The sequence below is a fragment of the Muntiacus reevesi genome, chromosome 1 (genome assembly GCF_963930625.1).
Source record: "Muntiacus reevesi chromosome 1, mMunRee1.1, whole genome shotgun sequence".
In the NCBI taxonomy this organism is placed as follows: Eukaryota; Metazoa; Chordata; class Mammalia; order Artiodactyla; family Cervidae; genus Muntiacus; species Muntiacus reevesi.
The window spans coordinates 97,739,862-97,753,092 of record NC_089249.1 but is presented as its reverse complement, the minus strand read 5'-3'; positions in this window follow the sequence as shown (position 1 = coordinate 97,753,092).

Here is a 13,231-nt window from a genome sequence, read left to right as displayed (position 1 = left end):
GTAGTAACATCTCAAATTATGTGATGTTTTTATTAACCTGGAATGATAGCTGGTAAAATGGGCCATTATTCTGCAAGACCTAATTATGTTAACACTAAAGATTTAGCTAGGCTGATTGGAGCAAACTGCAGAGAATTGGAAGTAAAAATATTATCATTTTCTTAACCTGGTCTCATTTTTTTTCAGAGGCATTGCTTTTACATATTATTTAATTAGTGAACTTTGAATTCTGTGGGTAAAAGAACCTGACTGAAAGAGAGAAAAAAATAATTATTATCCCTCCTACATCTGTTGGAATAGACGTGAAAATTCCTGCGTGGTGAGAATGTGTCAAGTTATGTTGCAGACATAGTGTACCACGGTGTGTCTCCTCCAGGAGCCCTGCCCTGACGACACCGCATTGTGGCTTTGCTCTCACTGGGGTAAGTCATTCTAATCTAATAAAAGAAGGAAAATGGCAGAAAATCACACACCTGAAGTCCTGTTAAGAATAGGTGATTCTTTTTGCCCCAGGCAGGCAAGAACATAATGTCATTTCTGTTCGTTTGTGTTTTGGTCTGAAGGAGGGGCTGCTCCTGTGGGGAAAATCTACCCGTGTGAAACACAGCAAGAAAACATTCTCCAAGGAAATAGCATTTTGCTGTTTACCAGTCATGCCTACCCCATGAAGCCCTGAGTAATTGTTTTGGCTTTCACGGTGTGATAAACACCTAAAGGCAAGAGATTAGTGCCATCACTCTTTGTCTCTTTTTCTCTCCCTTTGGAAAAAAGAGTGGGTCCAAATATAAGATGATGACATTTGCAAGAATCCTTCAGTTAGTTGATCCTAATTATGAATACTCCAGCTAAATATTTAGTTTATTAAATTAATAGTGTGACAAGTATTGGAGCAGTTTTACAACCACTTAAACTCGTGTTTACATCCTCTGTAATTACAATTCATAATTGGGAGAGCAAGCAGTCAAAACTAAATGCATTCTGATCAATGGTTCTCATTCTACCAAATAGATCCAGCACAATGTGAAAGCAGGACTTCCACATCTAGAGTTCCAACTAGACTTGGGAAGGGCAATGGAGGGATTCTAGCACTGAAGTACTTTTTAACTTAGGTCTAAGAGTTTGTGTGTAAATGATTTTTTTTTTCTTCCTGAGCAGAAGATCTATTAATTCTCTCTCTTTTTAAATTTATCAAAGGCCTGGAAGTATAAGGATGACTGCACTAAAACCTCAGGCTAAGTTTTTTTGTTTTTTTTAAGAAAAATGAATAAATAAACTGTTAATAGGGGATGGATGAAAATAATACATTGGTACTTGAAAGTACATGTTTTCCAACAATCAGCTCTTTTTTCATCTCTTACTGACTTTATCTTTCCTGAGCATCTTTCCCCAAAGGGCATTTGTATTCTCTTTTGTAGATATATATTTCAATACATTCACATTTGTTCTAGAAGCCACATGAAGGTAAAAGTGAACATAACCTAGATCAGGAATGTAGTATGAGTAACAAGCCATCAAAATGTCTCAGCAATCTGGTGTATTTCCCATGGCAACATGTAGGATCAAGGACTTTCACTTCATCTGGATCCCTGGGTCAACCTTCCTTTAAGCTTCGAAGGATATTGGTTCCAATAAAGACTTCCAAATAAAGCTCTTGGGAGAATCTCTGTTTCTGAATAACTTAAATATTTGCATTAATATATTGATAATAAAAGCCTCATACCTCATAATCAGTTCCAATTAAATGATAACTAAGTTCTGGCAATCAGATAGATATCATTTTTTCATTCAATCTGAATATGTACATATTTCCATGTAAATTCTCTGCACAACATATTTTCACAAACAATCACATACCTGTGTCATTGAGCCAGTGAGGGCTACCTCTAATCAAAGGTAGATGGTACTAGGTTGACTCAAGACTTGCCTATTCGAGGATGTTACCACAAATACTTAAATCCCTCTCCATTAGTCAGATTCTATCCCCTGAAACACAAGCACACTCTGAAAAGGTTGGAAATAACATGGGTTCTGATTGTGTTTTCCGGGTTGCAAGAAGCATAGCCTCTCTGACTTCTCTATTGCAGGCGTTTTGCTGGAAAGGGCTCAAACTGTTTCTTTCCCACACTTGTCCTAACATTTAAAAAAAATAAAATATTTGAGACCCTGGAACACGGATTGAATGGCACAAAGTCACTTTCCTTTTGGCTGATTTGTTTCATTTTTGTAGTGATTCTCGCTACAAGCATCCGATCGGGAGCAAAGGTCTTTCTAATTGTCCGTGTGGTTCCCTGAGTTGTGGGCACTGTTCTCACTGTTCTGCTTGGGGTTCTGATTTACACTCTCACCCTGAGCGAGCCAGCCACAGAATTGAGCTGTCTGAATCAGAAGTGACTAGACGACCTGTGGTGGTGAGCGCTTGAATGTGGTTGGTCTAAACTGACGTGTCTTGTGCGTGTAAGATACCAGATTTTAAAGAGTACCAAACAAATGAGAAAAGAATGTGAATTATCTCTTTGATCACTTTCATACTGATTAACTGTTGGGATGATAGTATTTTGGACACATTGTGTTAAATAAAATATATTATTAGAATTGATTTAAACTGTTTCTTTTTCCTTTTCTAGTGTGGCTCCCAGAGATGTTTTAATTACGTATGTGGCTCCCATTATGTTTTTATTGGACAGCACTGCTCCTAATTTTCCTATCTCTAAAATGGGTCTAATAGTATTCACTCTCCAGACTTAATGTGAAAATCGAAGTTTGAGCTAATGAACATGAAAATAGTTGGCAAATTGTAAAGTGTAGGAAGAGTCTAAAGGGGTGATGTCCATCATGGTGATAATCTTGATATTTTCAAGCTCCAGTTCCACCTTTCCAGATTTTTCGGGAAATTTTCAGCTGGAGGTCTCCCCAAAACTTCCTCTACAAGCTTTCCAGGGTGCTGAATACAAGGCCCTTAAAGTTTTGAATGTGACACATGCCTGAATGTGAAGCTTGCATTTGCAACCTTGTCGACAAAGAGAGTGCTAATAGTAGTGAAAAATAAAAGTAATAGCAACCACTCAACTATTCTTTGCTGAAAGACTTGAACCAGTAGCTGTGTTAAGTATTTTTACTGTCTTTATGCTAAATAATGCACTGCATTTCTATAAGTGCTGCTTATGAGCATATTGCTGACTCATTTTCTCTCTGCATACTTAATTGCTTCTCTTAAATTCTGTATGGAGACCTTGAATGGAAGATGGCAAAAAAGGAAACAAAGGCATAATGTGAGTTAACAATGTGTGCATGTGTGTTCAGTTGTGTCCAGCTCTTTGTGGCCCCGTGGACTGTAGCCCGCCAAGCTCCTCTCTCCATTTTCCAGGCAAGAATACTGGAGTGGGTTGCCATTTCCTCCTCCAGGGGATCTCCCCAACCCAGGGATCAAACCCACGTCTGTCTGTTGCTACTCCTGCATTAGCTGGGGGGATTCTTTACCACCAGCAGCACCTGGGAAGCCCGATATGTGCATGTACTTGCATAGCAGGCTTTCCTGGTGGCTCAGTGGTAAAGAATCCACCTGCAATACAGGAGACTTGCAGGAGACCTGGGTTCAACCCCTGGGTTGGAAAGATCCCCCTGGGGCAGGGGAAGGGGCGGGGAGAGAGTTAGGAGGGTGCAGAACTAGCAACCTGCTCCAGTATTCTTGCCTGAAAATCCCCTTGGATAGAGGAACCTGACAGGCTGCAGTCCATGGGGTCACAAAGAGCTGGACACAACTGAGTGATTAACAAAGGACAAACTTGCATAACAGAGTTCTAGCATCATAGGGTACAAGATTTTAGGGTTTCTATGTAGGCATTCTCCATTTGACTGCACTTCCCTCTATTGCTTTTCCCAGATACTGCATTTTTTACACATCGAAGGTTCATGGCAATGAGCAAGTCCATCAGCGCCATTTTTCCAACCGCATCTGCTCATTCCGAGTACCTGTGTCCAATGTTGGTAATTCGGACAATATTTCAGATTTTTTTCACTATGATCATATGTGTTATGATGATCTGTGATCAGTGATCTTTGATGTTACTATTGAAAAAAAATTACAACTCCCAGAAGGCTCAGATGATGGTTAGCATTTTTTAGCAGTAAAATATTTTTAATTACAGTATATACATTGTCTTTTGGACACAATGCTATTGCACAGTTAATAGACTACAGTGTAGTGTAAACATAACTTTTGTATGCACTGGGAAACCAAAAAATTTGGTGATGCTTTATTGTGATTTTCTTTTTATTGCAATGGTCTGGACCCCAACTGGCATCATCCGCGAGGTATGCCTTGTAGTTGGATTCAAGTGTTGAACCTCTTATTAATTTAAATTTTGTCTGCTTAAAGGATAGTTTTCATGCGATAACACCTTTGTTATCTCACCACTCCAATCACAGCCTCTTAGGACAAACTCTTCACTCCATAGCCTTGAACTCAAACCCCATCTTGTCCTCAGCACATCTCTCTAATTCATGAAGTCTGAAAATGCCCTGCACTTTATCATCTTCTTGACGTGTTTAGGTCTTTTTTTTAACACCTCAAATGCCTTTCATAATTCTTCACCCATAAAAATGCTACTCCAAGTCAGGTTCCACCTCTCCAAGAAGTCTTGTCAATCATCCTCATTACTTCTATCCATGCTTAATGATCTGACTCATCACTTCGCTCTTGCTGCATATGCTTTATCCTGTGATTTACTTGTTATCTCTCCTACTAGATTATCACTGTTCACACTGACATTACACACACACACACACACACACTCTCACAGGATCTTGCTTATAACAGGTCTCTGTACATTCATTTGGACTTCCCAGATGGCTCAGCACTGAAGAATCTGCCTGCTAATGCAGGAGACACAGGTTTGATCCCTGGGTCAGGAAGACCCCCTGGAGGAGGAAATGGCAACTCACTCCAATATTCTTGCCTGGCAAATTCCATGTAGAGAGTCGCCTGGTGGGCTACAGTCCATGGGGTCACAAAGAGTTTAACACTACTGAGTGACTGAGCATACACACGTTCATTCATTCACAAATACTGAGTACCTGTTCTGTGCCTGGCGCTGATGTAGATGATGGAAGCAGCAGAGTCTAATACAAATTTGAGTGTCTGTGCTTCTCATTATCTTTAAATAGTGCAATTTAAGTAAATCACCATATTAAATAATATAAATAAAAACAAAAATAAACTGAATGCCTGAGAAGAAAATATGTCTACATTAAAGATTTGCAGACTGAATCTCATTTTAAATACTTTAGGGGAGTATTCCTAATTAAAACCTGTGGTGTGTGCTTCTTAAAAAGCAAGCAGTCCTTATCATATCATCAGTGTATCCCAGTTAACGTTTTCTAATTTCAGATTTCAATATACATAGCTTTTTCTTAAAATAGAAACATCTCCTTTCCTGAACCTTTGTCGTAGTTTGCCCTTGAGCAGATTGTTCTCAGACATGAGAGTGTGCATCAGAGTCATCTGGAGGGCTTTAGTAAAACCTGATGCTAGAGCGAACTCCTGAGTCCTGACAGTGCATCTGAGCTGAAGCCCAGGGTTTGATTTGTAGCAAGTCCCCAGATGAGACTGATACAACTGGTCAAGATATCAGCCTTTGAGAAACTTTACCCTAATTAAAAACCTCACTGCAATTTCTTGAGAAACTCGTAGGGTTTAGCCTAACTCCCCTTCCTTGAGACTCAGTGACCTAACACTAAAATGGGCATCATGATTTTTACCTGCCAGGCCTGTGATGAGAATTAAATGAGATAATGTACATGAAACTGTCTAGCCTGATGTTCACATTCAGGAAATGTGACTTGAAACCACACACTTTCAGTTTAGCCATAAATAAGGCAAAGGCATTTATTTCACTAGATTCTCTCACTTCAGCAATTCAAGCTATCTATTAGAAATTCTGGTCTCTAAATTCAACCAATTTCACCCACAAAATGATAAAATAATAGAATCCTACAGTTGACAAAGACCTTAGAGATTTTCTGGATCGAGCAGTTAAATGTTCTGGACCAGGTAAATTGTCCAGCCTTTGCTGTTTACCTTCTTGATCCAATAATGCAATCAAAACAATTGAGCTGGTTGCATGTATCATCCCTGAACTTGCATATTTGGTTTTTCCTAAATTGAATTATTTGACCAAAACAAACTCTATCCAGACTGAAAAAAAAAAACATAAGAGATGAGATTCTCATTTTTTTTGTCAGCTCATGGTTGTAGCTTCCAAAGGGACACTCTGCAGCTCACACTTAATTAAAACACAGTCCCTCTGACTCCGGCTTGCCCACTAACTCACTCTGTGGCCTCTCTCTGTGATGTTTCTCTACACTATAAGGGCTCAGGGGGCTGTTAATGCCAGGAATCAATGATCAAAAATTAATTTTGAAGCCTATGTTAAGAGCTCATTAACGTGAACAGTGCAGCCTGCCTAACCAAGAATCTGAGCGGCACAGCCGAGATCTTCCAAAGGATTTGAGAACAAAATTTTGCAGATAGAATGTATCTTGAGATAATGATGCTTGTCACTAATAACCTAGCGCTAAGTTATAAGCCTAAATTGGAGACTTTGCAGAGGCATACACGGCCTCTGTAATTTCCAGTTTGGTGTAATAATATGGAAATGGCTTTTGATGCTGGGATTGGATCAGCCTAAATGAGCTGGAATTGATAGCTGCCTGTAATACTAAGGGCAGGAGAGAGTGATCACGCCTGTGTCCTTGCTGACTTCTCTAGGGCTCTCCAGACGTGACAGTTGTAAGGAGTGAGCCTTTAAATGTGTTATGGAAACGCACTACAACATCCAGCATCACAGGGCGAGGTACTTCTAAAATTGCCTCAACAAGAATACAGAATGGGGATGCTCCTTACCAGCAAGGGAAAGGGGCTTTTGTTCCCAGTAAAAAGTAAAAGGAGATGGCAATTCAGGAAAAATGTGGTGGAGGTATTCTGAGGGCACAGAGAATTAACTCTTCCTCTAGGAGACCCCCAGGCCCACCCACTCTGTCCCCTGGAAGTGATACCATTTCTGAAGGCAGACACCTGCAGACTTTTGGGGGGCAACGTAATGGACACTCAAGGGCAAGACAGTTACACTCATGATTAACATGTGAAAATAGCAAGATTAAAAACCTGTGGTCAGTGATATGGGGAATAAGGCGCTTATTTAGTTTCCATATAATAGATAACATCTGTAGTATTACATAATAATTAATTTCACTAACAAGCTGTCACGGCATCAGCAAATCACCAGGATTTGTGAAATAGTGGCATGTTTAGATGAACCCAAGTGGGCTCAAACATGATGAGGTCTTTGTCAGGCATGTTAAGACCCCCAATTATCTAATTGCTTGAGCCTCATCTTCCCGCCAGCCTGCGCTCCACCTGAGTACCAGTGATAGCAGTTCCCTGAAGACCCAGACTCAGGTGGCCCATGTGCCTTTGCATTTGTTGCCCCTTCCACCTGATAGGTGTCTCTCCATCGTGGCCACCTGGTGAGCTCATCCCGTAAGACCCAGTGGAGCTGCCTTCTGTTTGATGCCCCATTCCAATTATTTCCTGTGTACCAGCCACCCCAAAACTTACTGGAATAAAAGAAGGCCAACAAGGATGGCTTGTCCCTCCTCCACAATGTCTGGCATTCCAGCAAACGATATGGAAGCCAGAGGCCTTTTAAAACAGAGTTTCAGAATGCTTATAGGGTTACTTTTGTCACATTCTATCACTCAACACAGTCACAAGATTCAAGAGTGGACAGACGGTGCGTCTCATTGGAAAGTGAAAGTGTTATTTGCTCAGTCGTGTCCAACTCTTTTGCGACCCCTTGCAGTGGTGCCTGCCAGGTTCCTCTGTCCATGGAATTCTCCAGGCAAAAATACTGGAGTGGGTAGCCATTCCCTTCTCCAAGGTATCTTCCTTGACTCAGGGATCAAACCTGGGTCTCCTGCATTGCAGACAGATTCTTTACCATCTGAGCCACCAGGTGTTAAAGAATTGGGAACGTTCTTTTCCGACACTCCCAGAGAGGGTTGTACTTTCTCCTTTGCTCAACCCTGTACCTTGGTTTCTCTACCATTACCTGTTTCTGGCTGAAATGTGCGACTGTTTAACCCACTGGCTTCCACTCTATATCCTGCTCTGCCAGCAGCATTGTATTTACAAGGCCTGGCAAAGCTCACATCAGATATTATACAAAAAGTGCTTACTGAGCACTTCTCAAATGGAGGGCAGTTAAATTTCAAACAAAAACTCTTCCGCAAAGGTATATAACCCCTACCCCAAGCATGGCCCCTGTGCTGTGTTGAAGAGCAGTGTTTGTGAGCAGAGGGCATAGTGGCCGGGAGAATGTAGACTCAGACCTCTCAGTAAGAGGGACCACCAGAGGCCACAGGCTTTCCAGGGCGAGTAATCAGACAAATGCCAGTAATGATCGGGCACCAACCTGGGCTATGGAAGGCTCAGGCCATCCTGCTGTCATTCTCCTCTGTTATTGCCATCTCAGCCTTTCCTGGAATCCAGTCACATGTGTCCAACAGCCTAAGGGACATCTACCTAGATGTCTAATAGATGCTCTACCCACGTGACTAGAATACCAAGCACTTAAGTGCCCCCCTCCTTCAGCCCCCATCTGCTCTTCCTCGGCTTTCCCATCTCAGGTCGTGGTACCTCCTTCCCCATTTCTCAAACTCCAAGCTTGTGATCTTCTCAGTCTATCCTGCATCCAGTCAGCAAGCCCTTCTGACTCCACCTTCAAGTTCCATTCCAGACTCAGCACCGATCCCGCCTGGTCTGTTGCATCAGTGTCCTTCCTGATTTCCTTTCTCCCAAGCTCACCTCTCTTCAGGTCTCCCCTCAGCAGTCAGAGTGATCCTTAAAATGAGGAAATATGGCCATGTTCCGGCTCTACTCAAACCCACTACTGTTATCTCCTCACATCGAAACTCCAAAGGAATTGCTGAAGCTCCCAAAGCCCTACATGGAGAGACTGCAGCCACATTTCTGCCCTAATTTCCCACCATACCACCCTCGCAGTTTCCACTTCAAATGCACACTGCATTTCCCTCAAGCATACTCTGACTCAGACCTCTCCACTTGTTGCCTCCTCTTATTGGCATCTTCTTCCCTAGATATTCTTCATAATTCACTCAGGACTTGGCTCAAATGTCACTTCATTGGAGATGCCCTTCTTCCTCAGCAGTCACCTTCCATCCCTTCATCCTACTACCTATCACCATCGAAGTTACGTTATTTGTTTATTGTCTGTCTCCTTCCATGAGAATGTCTACCGTGTTTACTGCTACATTTCCAGCATTCAGAACAGTGTCTGGCATTATAGAAGGCACTAAATAGTATTGGTGGAATTAATGAAGAAATTAATGATGCTCTTGGAAGACAAGGACCACAATGCTCTTGCCTGTAGAACTCAGATGAGGTCTTAGGACCCCTCTGATCTGTGCTCCAAGTGACCACTAACAATCTAAAAGTATTTTGGTTCAAGAAATGAAAATGATATTCCATCCCTGAACTGAACTGTGGGATGCTTTTGGTTTGGTTTTGTTTCTTTACAACAGGAAACAAATTTTGTCTCCATATTCCCCATACCTAACAATGTCTGGAACTAACAGGTACTTGATAAGTGTTTACTGAACTCATGCTCGGTAAACTAAAAGTACAGAGGATGCCTTAATGACTCTGCATATGTAAAAAATTAACTAGTGAAGTAGTAGCCCCAGTTTGACTCTGCTAATACTACATTGACACCAAATGTGTATCAAGCATAATGCCTCATGCATCATGTTTCTCCCCTGCCTTCTCTGTGGCTCAAGGGTTTGAAAGAAAGGAGGAGGAGGTCCTCATGGCTAACCAGCTGGCCCCAGAGAAAAGTGCACCTGGATCCTCTTACCTCCATTAGCACAGCCCTTCCCCAGGCACAGACTGGAGTGATGCGGAGGGTTACTCTATGTCCGGATCTCTCCCCGAATTGAATTGAGGGAGATAAGAAATAGTGCTGTCTTTATCCTGTGCTTATATATGTAACTTCTAAGGAAATTAATGTTTGAGTTTGTGACAAAAGCCCTTAATCTACATTTGGCATCTCCTGTCTTCAGATGTTAACACTCAGTCACTCAGGTGGTGTGATCATTTGGGAGGTCCCAAGAGGCTATGCTTTCTGAGTTACTTTGCTCCAGAATGACCCTACTGATGCTAAATAAGAACAAAGTGAAACAGAGAATGCTGCTTTGTGTTTGTAAAACTTCTTCCAATCCAGGTTTTCCAAGCATGGTACAAACATTAAGAGAAATTATTATCCCCACTCTACATAGAGAAACGTTTGATTTCTTTAGTAATAGCCTCTTATAGCAGTTTCCAGATGTAATTACATTGGTTAGAAATGCCAACTTGAGCAAGGAAATTATCCGCACATTACATGAAACAAATAAAGGAAAACAACACTCCCGCGAACATATCAAGTACAAAAGAAGTTTCCTCCACATCCTGACTCCCACTCTAATGGGGGGTAAAACACCAGCATTGCTGTAATGAGAAAATCTGTTGCATCTTTTGGGGGTTATGGTCGAATGTTTTAACATCATTTGAACACACATGAGTAGGAGGCTCCCTCAGGAGTAAGGAGAAGGCCTGCCCCTCAGACATTCATTCTCTAAGTGAAATAATGAGCAAATAAACTTTTACCAAGCACCACTCTGCTCCTGGTGCTAGATGCATTCACATACCCAATTTCCTTCAGTCACCATCACGATTCATTTTGGAGAACCCTGGAACTGTGACTTGATCTTGGACTCCGGGCTTGGTGTCCTTTCCACCGGCTGCAATGCCAAGGCCAGGAGAGGACTCACTACCTTCCCCCCAAGCAAATCCAGTTCCTCATTTCTTCAGCATCCCCAGGGGGCAGAAAGCCAGCCCTCCAGGACTGCAAGGAGTCTGCCTGAGTCACTGACGTGCTCAGCTCATAAGAACATGCTGAGGGGTAGACATGACAGGCACCTCCTCACTGTCACAGGCCTTCAGCACCCATCTAGATTCCAGGATCTTTGCTTGCCTAGCAGGAGGGTTGGGAGTGTGGGCTAAGAGGTTCAGTTAGCCAGGTCTGAAGCCAGTTTATCCATTTACAAGCTGTGCAACCTTGGTCCCTGACTTAACCTTGTTGTGCCTCAGTTTCTTCACTGATGAATGGGTTTAATAATACCTACCTCACATTGTTGCTATAGGAATTGAATGTATCACTTGGTATTTGGTTACAGAGGTGCTGTTCAATCAGAAGAAATATAATCAAAAGGATGACCTCAGAAAGGTTTCCAGTACTACCTAAATTTCCCAATTATAGGCAGAGTTCAACATTCTAAATAAAGCCGTAAGCAATGACACCTGGGTTCCTTTGCTTTCCACACCCCCACACATCCTTCTTTTTCCCAAGACCTTTTTCTCCTTGATGTATTAATAGCTGCCTACAGATAATATTAATAAACCAGTCACAGTCTCTAGATGCTATTCCATCCCTGACCTACTCCTGTCTCTATGAGATGGGAAATTGTTCTCTGAAGACAGAAATGTGCTTATGTAAGTGCATGTACACATTCTCATCCCCTTCGGCAATAATGCCTTAAGGAAAAAAATGTGTTTTTCAAGATGTGGCCATAAAACTACTTGGTAGGACCTTATAATCTCAGGGCCAGGAGTAAAAAAAAAAAATAGCACACAAAGGGAAATTTCCACCAATGTTACAGAACCGCAGCAGCAAAGAAGCTGTTTCCCAAACAACATAATCACTAAGCCACGTGACCTTTGCTGCCATGTGACAAGCGAGAAATCCTCTAAATTAAATCGGTCGGAATGACGAACCTGAGAGGCGCCCCCTGACTGAGACCTCCTGCGGCAGGGCAGAGGGCCAGGCTGGGAAATCAAGCAGAATTGAAGTTCCCCTGAGAGAGTAGTAAAGAATAGAATGGTTCGAATGGTAGGTGTTTATAAGTTTTGCCAAGTCTCCTCTTGCTGACAGACTGTGGCTTCTCAATTGAGTATTCCACTTATGTTCTGTGCTTCTGCTTCTGTGCTGTGGCCTTGCAAAATTGTAATGTAATCACAGTTTGTTTCCGTCCTCTGAACCTGTACCAAAAGGTAACTCCCAGCTGTATGTGTGAGTGTGTTTTGGGATTAAAGATAAAACAGGTTCAGAGGCTCATGATACTCAAAGTGCACTTCTTTTAAAACAAGGCATTTGGGCAGAGCAGATCTGGGCACCAGATGTAGCTGGGAAGAAGAATAGGTGACCCCTCTCTGACCTTATTTACATCTGGCCAAGCTGGAGCTTGGAGGCTGTTCACAAATGGTTTAAGAGGAGTGAGGCAATGTCCTCCATGCTTGTCCCTCCCCATCCCCATGTACCATTTTGAGTCTCCAATTTAGTAGAATACTGACTTGGAATGGATCACACCCAAAATCAAATTCCAAGAAAGGACCACATAAGAGTGCATGAGAGGAAGACAACTTTGGAGTCAGTGTCCCAACCTAAGATGCAGGGGCGAGGGTGGAGTCCAACTCGGCATCCTTCTGAGGTAGGAGTGCTTTGGGGGAACGGCTCTGGTATAGGCAGGGTTCCAAGAAGAAACAGATGGCAATCTTAGTGGGGTAGTTGAGAAGAATCTATTGAAGGGACTGTGATCAAAGATGTGAGCCAAGTTAAGAGAAAAGAGGTGGTGAGCTATCTGGGCTTGGGGAAGCAGTGCCTCCCCTAGTCCAGGAGGGCAAAAGTAGTGAGCCCTCCGCAGAACCTAGGGAGACTGGTGACTTGGGGAGAGGGTGGGCTTTCACAGAGGAAACAGCCTCTGCCAACCTGCACAAGAGGATCCCAGAGGGAATTCCAGTTCTTCTCTGCCTTTGAATCTCTGTCACGACCTCCCACTCGCCAAACTCATAGGAATCAAGAGGGGGAAGGAGTCTCTATGATTCATGAAGGTTTATCCAAGATGAGTGGTGTGTGGGTCTACAGGGGCAAATGGAGACTATGGAGCATCATTCTTCTCCCTCCTTAAGGTCCTGGCCCATTGGGACAATCTGAGAATCCTCACTGAAGTCAAGCCAAGTAACTTGATTAGGCTTATCCCTGTGAGGCTATCAAGGGCTGTTCCGTCTTGTCTCACAGCCCACCAGAATGTTGACAACTTTGTGGTTGCACCAGTAGCA